Below are 16,596 nucleotides of genomic sequence, written 5' to 3' on the forward strand. Positions count from 1 at the left end.
AAATATTGTACCCTATCAATTAAATCCCCTGGGTTAAAGGGACACTGAACCCAAATTTGTTCTTTAAGGATTCAGATAGAGCATGCACTTTTAAACAACTTTCTAATTTACTCCTATTATCAAATTGTCTTTGTTCTCTTGCTAACTTTATTTAAAAAGCAGGAATGTAATGCTTAAAAGCCGGCCCATTTTTGGTTGAGAACTTGGGTAATGCTTGCTTATTGGTTTGCTAGATGTAGCCACCAATAAGCAAGCCCTATCCAGGGTGCTGAACCTAAAATGGTCTGTCTCCTAAGCTTTAAATTTCAGCTTTTTAAATGAAGAGAGCAAGAGAACGAAGAAAAATTGATAGTAAGAGTAAATTAGAAAGTTGCTTAAAATTGCATGCTCTATCTGATTCACAAAAGAAAAAAAAAATGTGGGTTTAGTGTCCCTTTAAACAGCTTTAAAATATAGACCGTATTTGAAGGGAGGTTGAGAGATATTTGAGGGGAAGATGGTTGAAGTGTGTGGTTTTTGTATTTTTAAAAAAATAAACAAAAAAACATAAACAACCAAATAATGTTGATACATATGTTCTTGTTATTTTTTGTTATTCTGGGTGTAATCTTATTCTTATAATGGTGGTGTTTATCTTAAATGTATGATGTTATCATTTTTGTTATTGCCACTGTAAGTCTTTCTTTAATATTATTTTTATCTCTTATTACAAAATGCTGTGTATATTTTTTTATTCATATCCATTATTGCCTATAAATAAAATATATAAAAAAGGAAGAAGATCTGCTTTGTGTGGGTACCTTACAAAAAAGAAATAAAAGCAATACTTAAATGTATGTATAAATGCAATGGCCCCTATTTATCAAAGGTCTTGCGGACCTGATCCGACAGTGCAGATCAGGTTCGCAAGACCTCGCTAAATGCGGAGAGCAATACGCTCTCCGCATTTAACATTGCACCAGCAGCTCACAAGAGCTGCTGGTGCAACGCCGCCCCCTGCTGACTCGCAGCCAATCGGCCGCCAGCAGGGAGGTGTCAATCAATCTATCGTACTCGATCGGGTTGATTTCCGGCGATTCCTGTCCACCTGCTCAGAGCAGGCGGACAGGGTTATGGAGCAGCGGTCTTTAGACCGCTGCTTCATAACTTGTGTTTCTGGTGAGTCTGAAGACTCGCCAGAAACACGGCCCTTCAAGCTCCGTACGGAGCTTGATAAATATGGGCCAAAACGTCTAAAAACAACTCTAGCATAGTGGTGTGAAATGGATTAGCACTGAAGGGGTTAAACAATTTGCTTTTAAAAGCTATGTCTACAATTTTTTATTTAACTGCTTATTTAAAGGAACATGGAAGGCAATGTTGTACTGTGGAAATATATAGGGCCAGATTACTATCGGCATGCTATTTAGCGCTTTCCTGCTGGAAGTAACATTAAAAGCGCTCTATGAAATATTTTTTAAATCTGTGAAAGTGATGTAGCAGTCGCACAAATTATAGACTTTTGATATTGCAACCATGTTAAAGTCTTCTCCCCATAGAGTTTAATGGCGTACGCTTTAAAAAATCGAATGTGTGCTAACCTGACACCACATTAGACCTAAACCTGAAGGAAGTTATGAATATTTTACATTCCAATGTTCTTCACATAGAAGAAAATACTCTTTTTATTTTTCATTTTTAACTTGTGAAAGAAAATTTACACTATCAGCAATTCAGATATGCAAAATATACAGGATTACGATGCAATGTTATTCAATAATGTCCATCTCTTTTTTATTAAGATTGAAATGTCTGTTACGTTCAGGGGATCAATGTCCATAGGCATATGACTGGGGAGTCCATGAAGTCCTTTATTGGATCATATGCTGAATAGTTGTGTACTTATTAAAGGGATAGTAAAGTCCAAATTAAACTTTCATGAATCAGATAGGACATGAAATTTTAAACAACTTTCTAATTTACCTTTATCATTAAATTTGCTTTGTTCTCTTGGTATTCTTTGTTGAAAGCTAAACCTAGGTAGGTTCATATGCTAATTTCTATGTCCTTGAAGGCTGCCTCTTATCTGAATGCATTTGGCAGTTTTTCACAGATAGAGGACGTTAGTTCATGTGTTTCATGTAAATAACATTGTGCTCATGCACGTGGAGTTATTTGTCAGCACTAATTGCCTGAAATGCAAGTCTGTTAAAAGATCTGAGATAAGGAGTTAACTCAAATATCTATGAACCATAGTTTCTAGACATAGGCTCACTTTTATATATATATATATATATATATATATATATATATATATATATATATATATATAAATATAAATATATATATATAAATATAAGTATAAATATATATATATATATATATAAATATAAGTATATATATATATATATAAAAAATTTGTTTAGTAAAATATATATCAAAATAACAAGAGTATTGCATTGAGCAATGATACTTTTTTTATTGGACTAACTATACATTTATAAGATGACAAGCTTTCGGAAGAGTTCCTTCCTTTATCAAGTCTGAAGCAATACTAACCAATTCAATGGAATTTACAGATTGTATCTTAAAACACAGAATAGCTAAGAAGACAGTGCAGGGAGAGGAGGAGGTGTCGTAAAAATCATGAGGGGGGCTTAGGTAACAGGCAGACAGTGTCCAGTGTAGGAGAACAGACAGGGGAAATATATAGCTTTACATAGAGCATATACTGACATAAAGTTATATATCAACATTGAATCAATATCTATAGAGATGTGAAATTGTATATACAGGGGGAATACAAAAGTTAAGAAAAGACAAAAGTGTGGACATAGGCTTACCTGTGTACCTATGTATAAAGAATGTGGAATATACAATGTAATTGACTAAATGAAAGTACATTACAAAAAATTTTGATAATGTGTTAAGAATCCAGAGTCCACATTTAGTCCAGAATTAAACAGGTTGAAGTGCATTATCATTTTCATTTCAAAGGTTTTTCTTTCCATGGTGTTATTGAAGTTGCCTCTGAGAATTTTGATTTTGAGGTTTTGGATGGAGTGGTCAGGTTGGGTGAAATGGTGACCAACAGGGGTGCAGTATTTTGTTTCACAGTGGTTTTTGATTGAGTGTCTGTGTAAGTTCATTCGAAGGTGCAGTTTTTGGCTTGTTTCTCCAATATAGCATCCCATTTCACATGCAGTGCAATGTATCATGTATACCACATTTGCAGATATACATGAATATGCCCCTTTAATGTTGTAAGATTTATTATTGTGATTTGCTGTGCTGCTTTCACAAACGTGTTGACACAGTTTGCAGCGAGCTTTATAGCAGCACTTGGTTCCATTCTGAGTGTTCTTTTTCTCAAGGGGTAGCTTCCTATGTACCAGTTTCTGCTTTAGGTTAGGTGCTTGTCTGTATGCCAGGATTGGGGGTTTTGGAAAGATTTTTTTGAGTGTGGGATCCTCTAAGAGTAGTGGCTGTAAGTCTTTTATGATTTTTCGTATCCCTTCCACAGCAGGGTTGTATTTGACTACTAGTGGTATACGTGATATGTTTTTCTTCTCCCTGTATTGTAGTAAGTGTTCACGTGGGGTATTGAGGGCAGAGTTAATTTTTTTATTTATAATCCTTGTTTTGTAACCTTTTTCTCTGAATGATTGGGACAATGTGATGAGGTGTTTGTCACGGTCCTTGGTATCTGAACAAATTCTGTGGTATCTTGTAGCCTGACTGTAGATTATGGATTTTTTAATGTGATTGGGGTGGGAGCTGGAGCTGTGGAGGTAGCTGCATCTATCTGTTGGTTTCCTGTATACAGATGAGTGCAGTTTGCCATTTGTGATGGATATTGTTGTATCCAGGAAGTTGACACAGTCTCTAGAAAAGTTCATTTTAAGCTTGATTGATGCATGAAATAGATTAAATGATTTATGAAAATGTTCAAGGTTTTTTTCTCCTTCTGTCCATATGATGAAAATATCATCGATGTAGCGAAAGTATTTGAATGGTTTGTGAGGGTGAGTGGCTAGGAATCTCTGTTCTAAGTCAGCCATGAAGAGGTTTGCGTACTGTGGTGCCATTTTGGTGCCCATGGCTGTTCCCATGATTTGTAAGTAGATGGAGTGGTTGAAGATGAAATAATTGTGAGTAAGTATAAATTCTGTAAGTTTACTGACTGTAGAAGCACTATATGTCTGGTTAAGGCTGTTGCAGGAAAGAAAGTTTAAGCAGGCATCAATACCATCTTTATGTGGAATATTGCTGTACAGGGATTCCACATCCATTGTCACAAGTATAGTATCCTCTGGCAATTCTGTTATCTGGCTGATTTTGTTAAGAAAATCAGTGGTGTCTTTTATAAAGCTAGTGGTGTTAATAACTAAGGGCTTAAGAATAAGTGTCCATGCCTGTTATTATTGGTCTTCCTGGGTTCCCTGGTTTGTGGATTTTTGGGAGCATGTAGAATGTCCCTATGCTTGGGTTAGAGGGCACCAGTTTGTCCAGTTTATGTTCCGTGTGTTTAGGGAATGTTTTAATTAGTTTTCTAAGTTGCAAAGTGTATTCCTGGGTGGGGTCCTTTTCCAGTTTTTTGTAATAAGTTTGATCTGATAATTGTCTATTTCCCTCTGTGATGTAGTCCTGTGTATTCATGATCACCACTGCTCCTCCCTTGTCCGCAGGCTTAATGGTAATGTTTTCATTATTTCTTAAGTTTTTTATAGCGTTTTTTTCTAAGTGTGAGAGGTTATACATTATTTTTTTCTGCTGTGTGTTGAGCAGAGATGCAGTTCTCAACCGGAAGCTTTCAATATAGCTGTCCAATTTTGTGTTGCGTCCTGGTGCAGGTGTAAAGATTGTGTTCTTTTTTCTTCCATTGTAGTCCTCCATAGTGCTGGTATTTTCTTTGTCATAGAAGAATTATTTTAGCCGCAATCTCCTGAAGAATTCTTCTAAGTCTGAGTACAGTTGGATTTTGTCTAGATTTGTACTTGGACAGAATGATAATCCTTTACACAGTACTGATATCTCTGGCTCTGACAGGTGGTATTTTGAAAGGTTCACAATCCCTGAGTTTTCTGTGTGGTTTTCTTGGTTGGTGACAGTTTGTGTTTTAAATGAGGTGCTGTTATTGTCTGTGGACGTTTGGTCATTTGTTGTCATTTGCAAAAACTGCACCTTCGAATGAACTTACACAGACACTCAATCAAACTCAGTGAAACAAAATACTGCACCCCTGTTGGTCACCATTTCACCCAACCTGACCACTCCATCCAAAACCTCAAAATCAAAATTCTCAGAGGCAACTTCAATAACACCATGGAAAGAAAAACCTTTGAAATGAAAATGATAATGCACTTCAACCTGTTTAATTCTGGACTAAATGTGGACTCTGGATTCTTAACACATTATCAAAATTTTTTGTAATGTACTTTCATTTAGTCAATTACATTGTATATTCCACATTCTTTATACATAGGTACACAGGTAAGCCTATGTCCACACTTTTGTCTTTTCTTAACTTTTGTATTCCCCCTGTATATACAATTTCACATCTCTATAGATATTGATTCAATGTTGATATATAACTTTATGTCAGTATATGCTCTATGTAAAGCTATATATTTCCCCTGTCTGTTCTCCTACACTGGACACTGTCTGCCTGTTACCTAAGCCCCCCTCATGATTTTTACGACACCTCCTCCTCTCCCTGCACTGTCTTCTTAGCTATTCTGTGTTTTAAGATACAATCTGTAAATTCCATTGAATTGGTTAGTATTGCTTCAGACTTGATAAAGGAAGGAACTCTTCCGAAAGCTTGTCATCTTATAAATGTATAGTTAGTCCAATAAAAAAAGTATCATTGCTCAATGCAATACTCTTGTTATTTTGATATCTAAATCTCTGGACTAACATGGCTACTCCAATCAACGTAAAATATATATATATATATATACCTATATATCTATATAAATATATACGGGTATAGATGTATACAGATATTTATAGGAACATCTGTTTAATAATGAATTTAAAACACAAGATACCCAGGATGTGTTGAAAATTATTAATGGAGTGTCTTTTGAGAAGGGCTGGCTCCTGGTGGCTATAGATGTCGAATCATTATACTCTTCAATACCCCACAATGAGGGTATAGCTGCAAGTGAATATTTTTTGAAACAGAGAGGACAGCTCTTCTCGAAACACACAGAATTTGTCAGTAAACTTCTCAGATTTGTGCTAGAGCACAATTATTTCACATTCGATGGCAGATTTTACCAACAGGTTAGGGGCACAGCAATGGGCACTTGCTGTGCCCCAACCTATGCTTGCCTATACTTAGGCAAATGGGAGAAAGATGTGGTCTATGAGGGAAGCCAGGGATCTAATGTAAAGCTCTGGCTTCGCTTCATAGACGACATACTATTGTTCTGGTCAGGCACAGCAGAATCTTTAAATAAATTCATGTCAGAATTGAACCATAATGAATTTAATTTAAAATTTACATTTCAATACAGTGAAACTAAAATTACATTTTTGGACTTAACAATAACAACTGAGGGGGAACGAATTGTCACACAAACACATAGAAAAGAAACAGCAGGTAACAACCTGTTAATGGCAGGCAGTCACCATCCTAGATCATTAATTACCAATATTCCTAAGGGACAATATTTGCGCCATAGAAGGAACTGCACAGAATTAAATACTTTTAAACAAGAAGCCAAACAGTTAAAAACTAGATTTAGAACAAGGGGTTATCCCCAAAATTGTTTAAAGCAAGCATATACAGCAGCTGTTAAAAAGAACAGAGATGAATTATTGTATAAAACAAAAGAGGATGATACAACCAATATGATTAGATTCATTTCAACATATAACAACAAATGGCAAAATATAAGAGCAATCTTACAAAAGAATTGGTCAGTACTAACAATTGATAAGGACATAATTCAATTTGTGGGAGATAGACCTCTTATGGCAGCACGTAGAGCACCCAACCTTAAAGACATATTAGTACATAGTCATTTTACAAACGATACTAAGAGAACATGGTTACAACATTATCAAGAAAGAGAGGGCAACATCAGATGTAGGAGATGTTCTGTTTGCATTAATATGCAAGAAGGTAGATTCTTTGTTGATAAATTTGGTAAGACTTTTAAAATAAAAGGTAAAATCAATTGCAGAAGTGAAGGCATTATTTATTTAGTTTTTTGCAATTGTCCAATGTATTACGTTGGAAAAACCTACAGGGAGCTCAAGGAACGCATTAAAGAACATAAAAGGGACATATCAAATGAAATTAAAACTAGCAGTGTAGCTAGACACTTCAAAAAATTTCATGAAAGTGATGAACATAAATTAAAGTTTTTAGGTCTAGAAAAAGTGGACCTATCTAAAAGAGGGGGTATCTTGGATAACTTGCTCCTACAAAAGGAATGTAGGTGGATATTTGATCTAAAGGCTTTCAAACCGTTTGGGTTAAATGAGGAAATAAATTATGCCCCATTCTTATAAATAATAATAGCTAAAACTGTAAAATCATTAAAGAACCAAAATGTTGAATCAAAAGTTTGATGAAAATACAGAGGATTGTATGTGTATACCTTTAAGAAAAATGTAACATCATAACATAGGTTAAATTATTTTTTGGTTTTCTTTCTACTCCTTTTTCCTAATTTTTCCTCTTTTATTTTATTTAGTGATTGCAAGCATTATTTAAATTAGAAAAGGTTCTTCTTTTTTCTTTTCTGCTTTTTTATTTTATTTTCTAGGTTATACACATAATCGTAAAAGTGCATAGGATTCAAATTGTAAATATGTTAATTTTTGATTTTTAAATATACTCCTGCAACAGTCAGCAAATGAGATATAATGACGATTATATATTAAGTTTACCTCTTTTCATTTCACCTGTATGGGCGGAGAGATAACAGGCTTAAAAGTCAGGTAACTGACTAATGAGAAATAAGCCGGATGAAGCCCTATTTTGACAGACCAATGAGGGTGAAACGCGCGTCGCTAGATGCAATCAGTTTGTGAGGGTAACAGCTGTACCCTCCATGTTGGAGCTTAACCAGAGATTTTGTATCACAGAGGTGGTCGAGTAGCGGGTACACTCACGGATGGAAACCGCGGAACAGAACGGAGGTCATTCAGACAACAGTCCTGTAAGTCTTTACAACTATATTGAGGACCTTCAATCAAGGTAAGCGCAGAATTTACAATGCTGCGACTGCTTGAAACAAATAAGCAGTAAGGAGAGTGGATTGCCTACCTGGTGAGGCGTTTTCGTTTGCTTGTGAGCTGAGAATCTGGGATAAGTAATAATTAACTCAGTAAACTGTATAGACATACAAAAATATAAAGCTGTGACTGTGGGATTACAAATATCCGTGAGTGTTTCAATACCTTGCCATAATCTCCCACTGAAGATTGAAACAAAGTAAAGAAGTGTGGTGCAATAGTTACACTTATAAGCAGAGTGGAACGTTACAACTATCCTTTTAAAAGGAACTTTCCTTTTTACATGTTTATATTTTTTAAGTCAGCTGACTTATTTTGGTATACCAAATAGTTAAAGTGGGCCCACACTTATCTTTATACATGTAATCTATACCTGTGCAATCTCCTGTTGCAATAAATACTTAGTAGAAAAATATATTGGCTTGTATATCTTTTGTATAATATGAATATATAACTGCTGAACTGTTGAGGAGATTTTAAGAAACCAGATTAGAGTGTGTTAATTTCTATATTGATACAGTTATAATTTAGACCGTATGCTCTGGTGCTGGATATAGGGAAGCAAGCGTTCTCTTTAGGTAAAACAATTCATGTTTCTTTCCCCCCTGTGCACTATTTTTCCTGATATATATTGGATAATCAGGGAATTTAAAGGAGCGGGTCACATATATATATGAGTAGTGCAACTAGTTGCTATTATATATATATATATTAAAAAAAATTTGTTTAGTAAAATATATATATACCTATATATCTATATAAATATATACAGGTATAGATATTTACAGATATTTATAGGAACATCTGTTTAATAATGAATTTAAAACACTTTTAGTGATATGAATTTACCACAACATTTTCTTTAGGGCCAAGTAAAACAGGTTGTACACACAGAATAGAGCATTCGAAATGCATCTGTTTCTAAGAAACTCCAAGCGTGCTAAATATCAGGCAAAAGCTCTTTAGATCTGACATATATCAATAGATCAATATACATACATTTGCTTTGAAAAGTAGATGACCTTTTTAAAAGGACAACTGTTCGTTTTCAAAGAAAACCAAGTTGCTGGTTTAGAAATAAATACCCATGCACAGGAATGTTGATAATACAAAGTTCATTTTTTTTTCTAACAACGCTAAATTCCATAAGTGCAACGGTAAAGCTAAGATTTAAACAGAGAGTATCATGGTTATACGTGTGATTACCAGCTGCAAAAGAAAATCTCCGAAAAGCAGATCTGTCCAGACAGACTGACATACTAGCTTAGGTCTGTCCTACATGTTACTGTATGGATCTTTAAAATCAAACTATAAATTGTACATATCAGATTGTACAAAGTTTATATTTGTCATATCATTGTTGGTTCTTCTTACACATTAAAAGCACTGATATGTATATGAAATCAGTAATCAAAAAAGGCATTTCATATATAAGGGCCAACAAAAAATAATAATGTTAAGAAAGACAAATTATTTTTTCAAGTAAAAGGTTTGTGGGGGCATTATCATAAGAAAAAACATCTATCTATACTATAATTGCGTTTGTAATGTCCGTCCCGTTGGAAGTTGTGCACGCATCCTCAAAGGAATGTTGGTAGCGCGAGGCAGCCAACAAAATGTTGGCTGCGCGTGCAGCCAAAAGAATTCACTTGGATGCAGTGAAGCTGCATCTAGGTGGATTCTGAAAATAGAAGGGTGGTGAAAGAATCCACCGTAGGTGGATTCTTTTTTTTTTTTTTTTTTTTTTCCTTTTAAAACAAATTTTATTGAGATTCAAAATAGCATACAGTAAAAGGACGTTACAAAAGAAGTCACAAAAGCATTACAAGTAATTCACAATTTACATCAAAGCTCGGTACCTGCATGTAAAGGACACGAATGTACAGTAATCTCAAGACATATGTATAAACTTCTGTTCATGACATCACTTTTGGTTTAATTGGAATCTCAATAAACAAAACAAATATGATTAATATGTACTGCTGAAAACCTGGGCTATCAACTATGAATCCTGAACTAGAATAGGTCAAACAGATTGCCTCAGCTGGTCGTGTTGTTTATTGTTTGTTGGTCAAGGATAAGGGTGGGGTTGAAGGGTAGGAGAGAGGGAAAGGGAGTCAGCTAGTGGGAGGGGGAGGGGTGAAGAGAGAGAGGGAAGAGAGAGGGGAAGAGGAGAGAAAAAAAAATGTAATTTTAAGGAGGGAGGGGGGATAATTGTGTTCAACAGATTGTGTTTTTAGGCAAGTTCCGCCCAGACTACCTGGCACTCATGTTATTGGATTTTAATCCAGTCTTCCCAAATCACCCAATAATCTTCCATCCGCTCTAAAGCATTGTATGCAAATTTTTCCATTTTAGCCAGGTATTGTACCACCTCACAAACAGTAGTAATAGTAGGCGGGTCAGATTGTTTCCATGCCCTGGCGATACACAGCTTTGTGGCCGCCAAGATATAAATCACTAGCTGTTTACTGCATTTGGGTAGTTGATTGTCGAATATGTGGAAAAGAGCCTGACTAGAGGTCAGCTGCACATTCACATTCATGGAGTGCAGAAGGGTCTCAACGTCTCTCCATAGGTCGGAGATTTTTGGGCAGGACCACCATACATGAGAGTCTGATCCCTCACCGCCACATAGCCTCCAGCACCTCGATGAGGTCGAAGGAAACATTTTAGACAGCCTGGTGGGCACTCTGTACCACCTGAGGATGAGCTTCATGTAACACTCAAAGATGGTTGTGCAGTGGATTGTTTTTTTGGTTAAAGTAATAGCTATGCTCAGTTCTGCGTCTGAGATTTTTAAGGGCAGTTCGCTACACCATCGTTTGATTTGACCGGGAAGACCAACCGTATGGTCTCGCAAAATGGCTTGATAGTGGAACGTGAGAGGTTTATATGTACCCAGCTTATTCATCCATCTTTCCTCCCATTGGGAGTGCACCCTAAGTCCACAAGTTCCAAATTTCCAGGAATGTAAGAAACTGAGTATTCTTGAACATTCGAAGTGGAACCAGAGAGGTGGTCCTCTCAAAGATTCAAGAACTTGGGAGACTGTCAGTAATCTGCCATTTAAGAATAGTTGTTCCACCATGGCAAGATCATGCTGGATCCAATATTCGACGTGGATGTCCGGACGGTCCCACATCAGGCCCCGTAATTGATGGATTGGCGAGGGGTGTGGGGCAATCTGTGAGTGATGTCTGAGTGTATGCCATATTTTGATGTTATGTTGTACGACTGGGTTGGTGAGTATATTCACCAGTTGTTTGTAGCTCGGAACCCACAAAAGGCTGGGAAGGTCTAATCCCTCTGGCAGCTGGAGTCCCTCCAGTCTAAACCAACCCGGCCTCTCAGCAGTAGGGCCCCAGGCTGTGATGTGCGAGAGTCGTGTGGCCTCGTAATAAAGATATATGCTGGGGAAAGCAACTCCACCCCTGGCATACTCCCTCTGCATGATTTTGTGACTGATCCTGGGAGGTCCATGAGCCCAAACGTACCCGGCAAAAATCTGGTGTATCTGCTGTAGGATGCCATAAGGAATATTTAGAGGGATGCATCGGAAGAGGTACAACGCCTTAGGTAGTAGGGACATCTTTACAGTGGCCACTCGTCCCAACCAGGAGACTTCTTTAAAGTCCCATCTGCTTGCCAGGTTTTTTAGTTCCTTAATCAAGGCGTCAAAGTTCAATGATATAATTTTATCCGTATCCGCACTCAGATAAACACCCAGGTGTTTAATAGCATCTGCTGACCAATGAAAGTCATGGTTGTCTCTCAACTGTGAAAGGTGTGCATCAGTGAGGTTAATTCCGTAAGCTTCAGTTTTGGACTTATTCACTTTGTAATAACTTAGCGCACTGAAGCTGTCTAGAGTGGCAAAGACCTCCGGAACCGATGACGTAGGGTTCGTAAGAAGGAGGGTCACATCGTCGGCGTACAACAAGATTTTCTCAGGAGTAGTGCCCATTGACAATCCCTCTATGGTTGGTGTAGACCGAACCAGCTCCGCCAACGGCTCCATAACCAAGGCAAAGAGCAGGGGCGACAATGGGCACCCCTGCCTAGTACCGTTAGAGATAGCAAATGTCGGGGAACAGAAGCCCGTTCCTCTCACCCTAGCACTTGGGTTCGAATATAAGGCCCTGCTCATGTTGATGGCCCGAAGCGGGAAGCCGAAAGCCCTTAGAGTTCTCCACATATATTCCCACCTGACCCTGTCGAACGCCTTTTCGGCATCTAGAGACAGGGCCAGGAGGGGGGTTCCCCAACGCCTCGCCTCTGCAAAAACCGAGACCAGGCGTCTAGTATTGTCAGGACCCTGGCGTCCCTTGACAAAACCCACCTGGTCAGTCGCTACCAGGGAAGGAAGCAAAGATGCCAATCTGTCTGCTATAAGTTTGGAGTACAGCTTTATATCTACGTTTATCAACTAGATAGGACGAAAATTGCAGCAATATGAGGGGTCCTTACCTGGCTTAGGGATAGCGACAATGGTCGCTTCAAGGAACTCTTTAAGCATCTCGTCTCCCTCACTGATTTCATTGTACACCTGACACAGTATGGGCTCCAGCAAGGTTCGTGTCTTTTTGTAGAATTGCCCCGGGAACCCGTCCGGGCCCGGTGCTTTTCCATTCTTCAGTTGCTTAATCCCCAGACCTATTTCTAGTTCGGTAAATGGTTCGATGAGTTTGTCCTTGTCTTCATCAGACAATATGGGCAAATTTAATTTTTCTAGAAATAAGGATATTTCGGAGGGTGTGGCTTTAGTAGGTGCTTCAGAAGCCTCTATATTATAGAGTCGTTTGTAGAAATCCGCAAAAGCCTTTCCTATATCATCCGGAGCATAGAACTTCCGCCCGTTATGATTGATATAGGGTATTCTGGAGATAGCTGTCCTCTGTTTTAGTTTGCTTGCCAACAAAGTGCCCGCCTTGTTACTCTTTGAGTACATGACCATCTTAAACTTGGCTAGTGCACGCTGGGTTTTTTCTAGCTCCAGGTGTTTGATTTGTTTTTTCAAAGCAAGAATGTCAGCGGACAGACCAACAGTAGGAGACAGCTTGTTTTGTTTTTCCTTAGTGCGCAATTCGCAGGTAAGTTTCCCCAGAGGGGCACCCCAGTGTGCAGAATCCTCTAACAAATGCTTTTAGAGCCGCCCATCTGATTTGGTGGGAAGTGTCATGTGGGTCCTTTGTCTCCAAGAATTCTTCTATCTTTTCGAGTAACTCATGGGCAAAAGATGCATCCTCCCATAAAAACTTGGGAAGTCTCCAGGAGGGTCTGCTCGAAAGAGATCCGCCTGTATTTATTGACATCGCTACAGTGTCATGGTCAGACCAGGGGCAGCTGCATATAGTGGAGCCTGTGACTCTATTCAGTGTCCAGGAGTCCACAAAAAAAAAGTCTAGTCGCGAGTAGGAATGGTGCAGGGGCGAAAAGTATGTGTAATCCCTAGTATCCGGGTGACAAGCTCTCCACACATCATATAGGGAGGACTGATATATGAGGTTTTAGAATTTAGGAGCTATGGACTGCGAGTACTGATCCACACCTTTACCACTTGGGAGCCGCTTATCCAACTCAGGGTCCCAGATCAAATTAAAGTCTCCTCCTAGCACCAACGTGCCCTGACGCAAACCGTCTATGAAGGAGAGCATTTTACGCAGGAATTTAATCTGACCTTGATTGGGGGCATATATATTCACAAGAGTGAATAAGTGTGAGTTCAATTCACACACTAGTACCAAGAATCTTCCCTCAGGGTCTGTTTCAAGGTGTAGCTGTTGAAAAGCTACCGATTTGCTGATGCATATCGAGACTCCCCTACTTTTGTCCTGGTAAGTCGAGCTAAGTACTACTGGGTATTGTCTGGAGTTAAAATTCGGGGTTTTATTGGATGCCCAATGTGTCTCCTGGAGAAAAGATACATCACAGTGAAGTTTAGTCAGAAAGGATTGTAGGAGGCTTCTTTTAGAAGGGGAGTTTAGGCCCTTCACATTTAGGGAAATTAACTTAAGATCAGAGGCCATGTTTAGGAAAAGGGAGGAAAAAAAAAAAAAAGGGGGAGGGAGGGGAGGGAGGGGAGGGGGGGGAAGGGTAGAGGTTGAAAGAGGTGTAACGGGTTGGAGGTGGGGGGGGAAGTGAATGAAAAAAGGCGTGGGGGAAAAGGGTTGAAGGCGTGGAAGGAGGGAGGGGAGTTAATGGATCTGCGCAAATAACCAGGGAGGCAACACCTAGATAATTATACGTAGGTGGATTCTTTTACCACCATGCCATTTTCGGAATCCACCGGGATGCAGTGAATGCAAAGGGAGCATTTAAAAAAAAAAAAACTGCACGCAATAAGTATGAAAAAAACACCTAACCGCCTGCAATAAGTATTTTAAAAAAAAATTAACTGCCCACAATAAGTATTTAAATTTTTTTATTGGGGTACCTTGAATTCCTATTGGCTGAAATTTTCAAAATCAGCCAATAGGATGAGAGCTACTGAAATCTTATTAGTTGATTTGAACAGCCAATAGGATTTCAGTAGCTTTCATTCTATTGACTGTTTTGAAAAATTTAGCAGCCAATAGAATGAGAGCTACTGAAATCTTATTGGCTGATTTCTATTTTCTATTTTTTGTAGCTTGGGGGTTGTATTTTCAACACATAGACTACCTTCTGGGCATGCTTATCAACTAGTGTACAATAATATACAAATTTGTTTATCCCTTGATTTTTTTATATTTGAATCTTATATGTGTCTAGCATTCTATGCAGTGTTTGCTACACTGTTTGAAGCAATATTATACATTGTTGCAAATACGGCTTCCATAGAATGCATGTATAGATTCAAATATAAATTAATCGAAGGGATAAACTAATTTGTATATTAAAGTTATGGTAAATTCGAGAGTTTAAAATGCTAGGATTTACCATCACTAAAAATAAACTGTAGTTTCAGTTATCACTTTTAAAAAAAAAGGGTGCTAGACTCACCCTGTCTGTGCCGTGGAGACTCGCTAAAGTCAGAGCCTCTGGCCGGCCACAGCACAGCGCTCTTCAATCAATGAGGTGAAGTTTCCTCCTCTAAACCAATAGGTGGAAACGTCACCTCATTGAAGATTAGGGCTGTGCCATGGGCGGCCGGAGGCTATGCCTTTAGCAACCTGCTACGGCGCAGACAGGCTGTGTTTAGCATCCGTTTTTTAAAAAGTGATGACCGAAACTACAATTTATTTTTAGTGATGGTAAATCCTAGCGTTTTTTTTAAACACTCGGATTTACCATCACTTTAAGGTATTTACATTACCATTCATGTGACAATGCTTTTCTTAAACATTAAAAGCACACTATGAAATATTTTTTAAAGATGGCATGCCTGTGAAAGTGATGCAGCAGTCACACAAATGGAGTATCCATACATATACAGCTTTTGTCAGCAGTTTTATGGGGTTAAGGAGAATACTTTTTTATCTTTCTGCTATTTGTGAAAAAATCCTAAATCACTAAAGTCAAAATTAAACTTTCAGGATTCAGATAGTGCACACAATTTTAAACAACTTTCCAATTCAATTCCATTATCTAAATGTGCACAGTCTTTTAATATGCACACTTTCTGAGGTATCAGCTCCTACTGAGCATGTGCAAGATTCACAGAATTTACATATATACATTTTGTTATTGGTTGATGGAGGTCACTGGAGTGATCTCCTTGGAGTCTCTCCTTTCTGATTCTGATCTTAGGGGCCCCTGCTCTGCAATTGTTGACAGAAACTGTTATCTTCTTTCCTATCACCAGCTGACAGTGGAACTCCTTTTGAAGTCACAGAGAACAAGGAAATCCCTATAGATGCAGGGAATTCCTTTGTTATTAAGTCTGGTATTGAGGTGGAGGGCTTTATAAGCTAGTATATCTCAGCCTCCACACCATGTAGAGGGACAAGGAATTAAGAGGGACAAGTGACCCCTCGTTTTAAATAGTGGATTCTGCATGCTTCTGTAACATGCAGGTGTTAAAAAAAGGTAAATAATCTGGGGCAGCACTGCTCTATTTACCTTGAGGGAGTTACATACTATCCTCTATCTTCCCTGAATCTATGTTTCGCTGAAGGAAAAAAAATAGGAATTAAAATAAATAGAAAAACTATTTCAGTCTAAAAATAGATTCACTCTATGGGGTAGATTTACCATTAGTCGAGCGGACATGATTAGCTGAAATGCTTGTGCAATGCAGCTCCCTGCTCTCCGGCGACCAATCGGTCACTAGCAGGTGTCAATCTTTACGATCGGATTGGATAGGGATGCTTCTTAACTTCGGTTTACACGAGTCTGAAAAGATGGGCGTAGAATGCAGCATCTGCTGCATAATAAATC

General features: G+C 38.2%; 1 protein-coding gene across 1 annotated transcript in view; it reads right to left on the reverse strand.

Annotated features, from left to right (window-relative positions):
• The window catches only part of DNASE2B (deoxyribonuclease 2 beta), a 146,697-nt gene that overhangs the window by 28,056 nt on the left and 102,045 nt on the right, over positions 1–16,596 (reverse strand). The gene's annotated exons all lie outside the window — the stretch shown is intronic.

Source organism: Bombina bombina, chromosome 10, assembly GCF_027579735.1.
Source record: "Bombina bombina isolate aBomBom1 chromosome 10, aBomBom1.pri, whole genome shotgun sequence".
NCBI lineage: Eukaryota > Metazoa > Chordata > Amphibia > Anura > Bombinatoridae > Bombina > Bombina bombina.